This window comes from Etheostoma spectabile, unplaced genomic scaffold, assembly GCF_008692095.1.
Source record: "Etheostoma spectabile isolate EspeVRDwgs_2016 unplaced genomic scaffold, UIUC_Espe_1.0 scaffold00019013, whole genome shotgun sequence".
Lineage (NCBI taxonomy): Eukaryota > Metazoa > Chordata > Actinopteri > Perciformes > Percidae > Etheostoma > Etheostoma spectabile.
In genome coordinates this window covers 41,756-51,129 of record NW_022604621.1, presented here as the reverse complement: position 1 = coordinate 51,129, position 9,374 = coordinate 41,756, and the positions used below count along the sequence as shown (strand labels likewise).

The 9,374-nt window shown below is 39.4% G+C and overlaps 2 non-coding genes across 2 annotated transcripts; both read right to left on the bottom strand.

Moving 5' to 3' along the window:
- Window positions 1-1,404: 1,404 nt before the first annotated feature.
- On the bottom strand, window positions 1,405-1,476 carry trnae-cuc (transfer RNA glutamic acid (anticodon CUC)). Its single transcript has one exon. It is a non-coding gene; the product is annotated as a tRNA-Glu (tRNA).
- A 4,496-nt stretch (window positions 1,477-5,972) lies between these two features.
- On the bottom strand, window positions 5,973-6,053 carry trnas-aga (transfer RNA serine (anticodon AGA)). The gene has a single exon. It is a non-coding gene; the product is annotated as a tRNA-Ser (tRNA).
- Between the last annotated feature and the right edge of the window lie 3,321 nt (window positions 6,054-9,374).

The following is a 9,374-nucleotide window of genomic DNA, read 5'->3' as shown; positions in this document are numbered from 1 at the left end:
ACACACGAGCAGGCCGCGCACGGCACACGGAGATAAAAGTGAGAGAAAAGAAAAGAGACTAGCTGTCTGGAGGATAACCAGTTGAGATCGTGTGCGTCTTGAGAACTGTAAGTCATATAACTGATGTTGTCAGTTCATGTAAGCCTGTTGTTGTGTTGGTCTGTAGTTCTGGTACATTTAAAAGTTAGCTTGTTTACGTTCTTCTACTGTTGGCTAGGTTACACCGGCTGTTGATTCGATATAATGGCGATGGTTGAACGTCCTTGCTCATTAAGATAATGTAATTAGTAGTTGGTTTATTATTATTTTACTAGCATATATGATTCCTATACATTGTGTATGGTAGCCTTTACAATGTTGTTTTTTCATTTATTACCACACACACATTCATAGTAGAGCTGCCCCCCAATGTTTATACTGATGATTGATTGTAATAAAGCAGTAACAGAGAGTTGTCTCCGTCTGTGTTTTAACAGACACACTGGGCCGAAGTTGGAAACCACAATCAGCTTTAAATCCAGTTCTAATCTAGTCCTCACTAAATTTCAAATAATTTCCCTGGAGTTACCATTACAAAATGTAATCTAATTAAATTGGAACATACACAGATTCTCACAAAATCACACTTGAATTCATATCTTGCTACTCGGTCAGAATCTTATTAACCTGGAGTCCCAGTCTCTGTCAACATAAATAGGCTATATGTTTATATATGTTTTAGACCTATTGGCAGACGGCCATTTAAAATGTAGGCAATGGCATATAAAGAATAAAGAATAAAGAGTCTATTCTCCATGTCCACTGTAGTTTCTCAGTGTGCTCTCTAGTAACATCTGTCTGGTCCAGGGAGCTTTGTTATTCATAAGGCTACTTTTACTTTATATTTAAGTATATTGCTAAGCCTGTACAGATGGAGGAGAGATGAAATGTGTCAGTAATATAGGAGATGTTGGCTGGAAGTATGGAGATACTAATATGCATTACTTAAAAGGAGAAAACTAAAAATATTCTATGGTCATGTAAGTATGTGTTTTCCAAGCATTCTGCAGGTGAATATAGAGCAGCCCAAAGATAACCCAAGTGGCCTTACCTTTATCTGAAGGTACAGTTCTGAAAACCATGTACTGTACATATTAATCTTTACGGTCATTGGTATGCAGGTCACGTGATGTAATACAAGCAAATACATAAGGCCAGACAGAGACAAAAAGTGAGAGAAAAGAAAAAGAGACTAGCTGTCTAAAGGATAACCAGTTGAGATTGTGTGCGTCTTTGAGAACTGTAAGTCATATAACTCATGTTGTCAGTTCATTTAAAATAATGAGGAAGAATTTGACAAATCAAAATCAAGTCCAGGAACTTATTCTTTCAAACATCACACCTGAGTCTCTCAAGTCCTGACCATTCCCTGACCGGGAATCGAACCCGGGCCGCGGCGGTGAGAGCGCCGAATCCTAGCCACTAGACCATCAGGGAGTCACATCTATCAAATTTATCTTTGTAGATGTGAGTTTTCTTTTCACTTACTGGAATGACTCATATTGTTTTAGGCGAGGAATGGCGCCTGGCTAGAGCTTCAGAAGGCAGGCCATGACAGATTACAATCTGTCACATAGTCAGTTTGTAGTCTTAAATACCAAGTCTCTTGCTGTTCCTTGACTAGTCGGCCACCCCTGCTTTGCATCGCTCCAGGTATGTAGAAAAAAAATCTGTTATGCACCTTTGCATTGCGCTAAAATGTCAAAATTTGGACCTGAATCCAACAATAACATTACTTGACACTCACATACATTGGTTTTCAGTTAAAAATGTTGGTTAGGGGTTTAGTTACTGCTTGAAAAAATGAAAAGAATTGTTATTGAGATGGAGGCAGATGAAATGTTTATGACCCATCAATGATGACAAAAGGATACATACACTGTCTGGGTCTGATTTAAAGGAAATGGTACTCTTTAAAACGTTAAACTAATGAGGAAGAATTTGACAAATCAACGAAAAACTTGCTCTTTTAAATCTGGGATGTAATCAGGGAGTTACATCTATCAAATTTAATTAACATATTGTTGGTTATATTGTTTAGGCAAGAAATGGCTCATGGCTAGAGATTTAGAAGGCAGTGGTGCAAAATGCAAAACTGCCTGTTTCGATTTAATTACATGGTAATAATACAAAAACAGAGGTGTAGTGATTACTTGGAAATGCTTCAGGTAGTTTCTGAAATAAAAAACATGAATCAGTGGTGGAAAATGCAAAACTGTTTCTATTTATTACGTAGTACTATTACAGTGACAGAGGTGTAGTGATTACCTGGAAATACTTCCGGTAGTTACTGTCAAAAACCATGAATCAGTGGTGGAAAATGCAAAACTGCCTGTTTCAATTTATTATATGGTAATATTAGAATAACAGAGGTGCAGAGATTAGAGGTGCAGAGATTACCTGGAAATACTCACCATGAAATATGTCTTGTCCTTCACGTACGTAACGCTGTGCAATCTGACCAGCAGCTAAACACCTTCCACCATCAAGCACTGGCGACCGGGATCCTTGTAACACGTTATTTGAGTAACAAAGGGTGAAACTGGGAGAAAACACAATGACCAGTTACTTAGATAGTAATGAGTCACAGATATTAAACAAAGATAATTGTAAAAACAATATAACTACAAACAGGCTAGCAAAAATGTAAGATGAAATAAAGAAACACGTAATGTATTGTTATACAGTGTACGTAGTATAACTATGTTGGGTATCTAAATAAACTAAGATATACTTACATGAGGCATTACCAAGATAAAAGTGGCAAACTAGCTTACTGAAGTATACCGTCAGTTAGGGCTGAACAATATTGTGTTTTAGCATCAACATCGCGATGTGCGCATGCGCGAAAGTCACATTGCAGGACGGTACGATGTTGACGCTAATACTTTTTTGCTGCTTGATAGAAAAGTAACCTTTCACCGTTTCTCCTTTACATGATTATTACCATCCGACCGTTCCCCTTTAAGACAGGTAGCCATGTAGGCAACGTGTGTATGTGACGTTAGTCCGATGGGGTTTATTGTTATGGGAAGTGAGGCTCTCCGTGTGTAGAAAAGTAGCCTACCATTGGCAACAGCTGCCTCTGACACAGTGATGTCATAGTATTTGATGGGTAGTGAGTGACGCTACAGTAGTTGGGGTTTTATGTTCTCCTCAAATACAAACTAAACCCCTGATTAATGCAAATAATCACAACGTCTCCGGCCATTTCCACCGCAGAAAGCTGCTATCAGCCAAGCTAAAGCTAATATAGTTAGCTTAAAGAAACAAGCAGAAAGCTGCTACCAGCCAGGCTAAAGCTAATACAACTAGCCCAAAGAAACAAGAGGCATGCAGGTCTGGTCAGTTTATCAAACTGACGAGCTGGCCTTGCTAGTCGACCACAACCTGAAATTTAGAGGAAGCAACATGCAGTCACTGTCATTCACGTTAACCTGGATTGATTATTATATGAATACAATGGTGTCATGCTAGTCAACCAGAGTATTTCTACCTGACGTCCCTCTCCAAAATCACTTCAGAAGAGTAATGTTAGTCACAGCGCTTAATTGCTTTGGTGTTTGTAAAGCAATAAAGTTCAACAAAGAATATGAAGGTAAATATGGTGCAAATGTGAGAGCGCGTAGATGTGATGTGAGCACTTAGAGAATATGATTTGAGAGCTTGTAGAAAAAAATTCTGTACTTGTACTTTATTTCATTTTTTTTTCACTTCAGTCACTTTTCCACAGCGGCGAGTCTGCGCCCTCGACTTTGCAACACTTCTTGTGATACATTTGGTGCAAAACTAAGTTGTACCTGTGGACTTAGTCTGTGGAGCTCTGCGCCAACAGGATGGGGGGGAGGGGGCAGCAGGGTTTTTATCCTCAGATGAGGGACAACTCTGTCCGGCTTATTTATGTAGCATGAAAGCTAGCATAAGCTTACTAGCATCTAGCCCGCTTCTAAATACTGTAAATACCTTTATTATCTCAACACTTTTTAACAGTTAAACTGAAACACTGGAGCTCCAGGTGCTGCAGACGCAGACGGTCCGCCGTCAGTGGGGCTCGGCCAGCGGGGAAACATCGCTAGAAATCTCCGCTGCCGACCTCAACGGGATCTGATCTCCAGCGGGACATGGAAAGCTCCAGACCCTGGTAGCAGCGGCACAACCCCCCATGAGCCCCCGCCAGTGTTGGGGGAATAGCAAGCTAGCGTTAGCAAACTAACCAACCAGCCCGCTTAAAAAAAATAAAAATGTAATTTAAAATGCACGCATTATACCCATTGATGGCGGTCCGTCCGTGGCTGCAAGACCTGGAGATCACCGCCAGTGTTTTAGTTTGACTGTTTAAAGTGTTAGGATAATTAAAATGTATTTATTTATAAGCGGTGTTAGTTTGCTAACGCTAGCCTGCTAATCCACCAACACTAGTGGTGAGCGGGTCTGAAGCTATCCATGTCCGTCAGCAGCTGCAGGACCTGGAGCTCACGCCAGTGTTTCAGTTTGACTGTTAAAAAGTGTTGAGATAATTAAAAAGTATTTGTTTAGAAGCAGGCTGGCTGCTAGTTAGCTAACGCTAGCTTCCATGCTACATAAATAAGCCGGACAGAGTTGTCCCTCACAGAAAAAAAACACAGGTAAAATTAAAAAACACTGCATAAGCTTTGCTACTGTGTGTTCATTAAATATAGGTACACCTAACATGTAGGGTGACGAGATTGCAATATAAGCCTGTATATTAATATTAGGACTATCCATATGTCAAGGGTGTATATTAGGCGGTGCAGTACAGCCCGATCCAGCAGGGGAGAGTTCTAGCCCAACCAGGCTCCTCTCTTTACATTGTAAGCCTCACTGGGTGTCCAAACTAAAATGATAAGAGGCAATTGGTAGACTCCTTACTGATGTTTATATCTGTACTCACAATGCCCTTTTTTTTAAAACACCAGCCAATCACAAGTTACATGTGAATAATCAATGTGTGAGTAATCAGGGAGCTCAAATAAAAGATAGTTGCAAGGTCTACCAAATGTTTAACTTTACTACCCGTAAGCTGTTGAACCTTGGTTGCCACAGGGTCCCAAATCTCCCCTCAAAATGTCAATCACAGACACTGAAGCGTGCTGGGCCCATAACCCAGAGGTTGAGGGATTGAAACCATCCTCTTCTAATTCCTGTGCTTTGTATCAGTATCAAGTCTATTTCAGTCTGTTGATGTTTAACAAAGCATCTGATGTTGCAAGTGTCTGAAGTGAAATGTCTCCACCTGCTGAAGAGTAAACTTAATGGCATGTTGAGATTATTTCATCCATAAAAAAAGAAACTACAGTGCTCATACTCCTTTATTCCCGCTGTAACACCCATAAAAACTGGAGTGTAATACAGTAAATATACTACACTACAGGTAATAAATACTGTAAATAGAAACTGTAAAACATGTACGTTTAAAGTGCTTTCTACCAGTCAGATTATCACAGGAGGTAATATCTTCTGCAGCTCTTTTAAAGACTCTGCCATAATACCTGCTGGAGATGCCAGGTCCTCATACATGTAAAGCATGAGCTCTACCACTGAGCTACATCCCCTGAAGATTTTGAAATTCTTTTGACTTTTTCTGAGATAGACTTAGACTTATCTTTATTGATCCTTTTGGGATGACTCCCGCAAGGAAATTGAATATGCGGTGGCTTGAAATCAAACCTGGGCAAAATGCTTGCAATGCTATGGTATAAATCATAGTCGAAAAGTAACAAACCTGTTGCCTTTCTGCTGGACAATACAACGTTCACTGCAAATCTTGTAACACAGATTGATAAGAAATACATTGGTGGAGACTGGTTGCTTCCAGTAGTTATGAGATAACACAATATTGTTTATGAAAGCATCTGCGATTTGGAATACTTTGATGTGTCATTGGTTTGCTACCACTCTTAAAAAACAGCGCTCGTTGTCGGCAGGATTCGAACCTGCGCAGGGAGACCCCAATGGATTTCTAGTCCATCGCCTTACCACTCGGCCACAACAACGTAATAAGCAGTGCTATGACTGTTTGCAGAAATGTTCATGTAGCACCTCAACACACCATATAATGCCTAAACTGCACTTGCAAAATAGCAGGGTGTTCAAATACTTATTTTCCTCACTGTATGATTCCTATGCATTGTGTATGGTAGCCATTACAATGTTATTTATTTATTTTATTACCACACACACAGCCTTAGCAGAGCTAACCCCCCCCCCCCCCCCCCCCCATCTTTATCCTGATGCTTGATTGTAACAAAGCATCAACAGAGAGAAGTTGACTCCGTTGGTGTTTTAACAGACACACCTGGGCCAAATTGAAAACCAGATTCAGCTTTAAATCTTTTTAAATCCTAATCTAGTCCTCATTAAGTTTCAAATAATTTCACAGGAGTTAGTTATTATTTTTGATCATCAATACCAAATTGAATCTAATTGGATGGGAACATACACAGACTTCTCACAAAATCCCACTTGAATTCATATCTTGCTACTCGGTCAGAATCTTATTAACTGGAGTCCCAGTCTCTGTCACAAGAAATAAGCTATATGTTTATATATGTTTTAGGCCTATTGGCAGACAGACATTTAAAATGTAGGCAATGGCAAATAAAGAATAAAGAATAAAGAGCCTTTTGCTGTCTGCGCTCAGCTTCAAACAACAATGTTAAAAACAACAGACAAAGCCAGAAATCTGGGTGTAGTCATGGACTCAGACCTGAACTTTACCAGCCACATTAAGACAATAACAAAGTCAGCCTACTATCACCTTAAGAATATATCAAGGGTTAAAGGACTTATGTGTCAACAGGATTTGGAAAAACTTGTCCATGCCTTTATCTTCAGTAGACTTGACTACTGTAACGGGGTCTTTACAGGTCTCCCTAAAAAATCAATCGGACAGCTGCAGCTGATTCAGAACGCTGCTGCTCAGGTCCTCACTAAGACCAAGAGACTGGATCACATCACTCCAGTTCTGAAGTCTTACACTGGCTTCCGTGTCTCAAAGAATTGATTTCAAAGTACTCTTGCTAGTTTATAAATCACTTAACGGTTAGGTCCAAAATATATTTCTGATCTGCTACTACACTATGACCCCCAGACCTCTCAGGTCATCTGGGACAGGTCTACTTTCTGTCCCCAGAGTCAGAACTAAACAGGGTGAAGCAGCTTTCAGTTTCTATGCTCCTCATATCTGGAATAAACTCCCAGAAACCTGCAGATCCGCTGCTACTCTCAGTTCTTTTAAATCAAGGCTGAAGACCTTTCTTTTTGATGCTGCCTTTCTTTAAATGAATGCTCATTTCTTTAAATTTTATGCTGCACTGTAACTTTATTCTTGTGTTTTATGTGTCTATTTTTTTTAACTGTCTATTCATGTGTTTTATCAGTTTTTAATGCTTATGATTTTTAACTGTTTGTACTTGTGTTTATCTGTTTAACTGATTTTGTGTAAAACACTTAGAATTGCCCTGTTGCTGAAATGTGCTATACAAATAAAGCTGCCTTGCCTTGCCTTCCAACAAGACAATGATCCCAAACATACAGCAAAATCTACAAAGGAATGGTTCCCAAATAAACGTATCCAGGTGTTAGAATGGCCAAGTCAAAGTCCAGACCTGAATCCAATCGAGAATCTGTGGAAAGAACTGAAAACTGCTGTTCACAAACGCTCTCCATCCAACCTCACTGAGCTCGAGCTGTTTTTCAAGGAAGAATGGGCAAGAATTTCAGTCTCTCGATGTGCAAAACTGATAGAGACATACCCAAGCGACTTGTAGCTGTAATCGCAGCAAAAGGTGGCTCTACAAAGTATTAACGCAAGGGGGCCGAATAATTTTTCAGTTTTTTATTTGCTAAAAAAGTTTAAAATATCCAATAGATTTCGTTCCACTTCACAATTGTGTCCCACTTGTTGGTGATTCTTCACAAAAAATAAAAATTGTATATCTTTATTTTTGAAGCCTGAAATGTGTCAAAAGGTTGAAAAGTTCAAGGGGGCCGAATACTTTCGCAAGGCACTGTATGTTTTAAAAAAAAAAAAAGATAAATTGTATCTGTGACTGTAAGTATTGTTGTGCATATTTACAATAAAAATATTACAAAAAAAAAGTTATGTAATGTAAGTAATGTAGTTAGTAAAATTAAATTAATTATACCTGGGATCCTGTGTGCATTCCATGCCTCTGTGACTTTTGTGATGCCAATCCTAGCCAGCTGGCATGTCTTTGGTTTGACACATAATATGTTGATGTTTTGTCCATGTTGACTTCCTCTTGGTCCCCCAGCTCTACCAAAGCTGTCTTCAAAGGGTAGTTGACTCTGGGATTCACCTCCACCACATTCTCTCAATTACATGGTTCTGTGCAGGTTTTTAAGGATAGTGTAAGTCTGCCAGCCTTCATTAGAAATACAATTGCAAGAAACCTGGATTATTTTTAACAAAACATTCATTTCACCCTGGTAGAAGGAGTCTGAAGGTAAGGCTGCCTTTTAGTATTGTGTCTGTATTCTGCCAGCTTTTCCTGTATGAATAATGCCAGATAAACCTTTTCCCACAGTCAACTCTGACCTGATCCCATAGTCCATAGGAAAGTACAGCAGGTCTGAGGACAAATCACAGACAAACATAAAATATTACCTAAACAGCATTGGTCTAAGCCATAAATCCCTAAAGTGCCAATTAAAAGTCCAAAGCATTTCATTTTTTATCTAGTTACACACACACACACACACACACACAAGGCAAGGCCAGGCAGCTTTATCTGTAGAGCACATTTCAGCTACAGGGCAATTCAAAGTGCTTTACATAAAATCTGTTAAACAGATAAAACACAAGTACAAACAGTTAAAAATCATAAGCATTAAAAACTGATAAAACACATGAATAGACAGTTAAAAACAAAATAGAAACATTAGGACACATAAAACACAAGAATAAAAGTTACAGTGCAGCATAAGAAATTTAAAGAAATGAGCATTCATGTAAAGAAAGGCAGCATCAAAAAGAAAGGTCTTCAGCCTTGATTTAAAAGAACTGAGAGTAGCAGCGGATCTACAGGTTTCTGGGAGTTTATTCCAGATATGAGGAGCATAGAAACTGAAAGCTGCTTCACCCTGTTTAGTTCTGACTCTGGGGACAGAAAGTAGACCTGTCCCAGATGACCTGAGAGGTCACACACACACACACACACACAAGGTGGTGTGACACTATGAGCTTTTTTTTTCAGACTTGTTTTAAGCTTTGCTGAAGCACATTCATGATCCCTAATACCTTTCTAAACCACTTACCCTGGTCCCTGACCCCTGCCCCCAGAGCTGGTAGC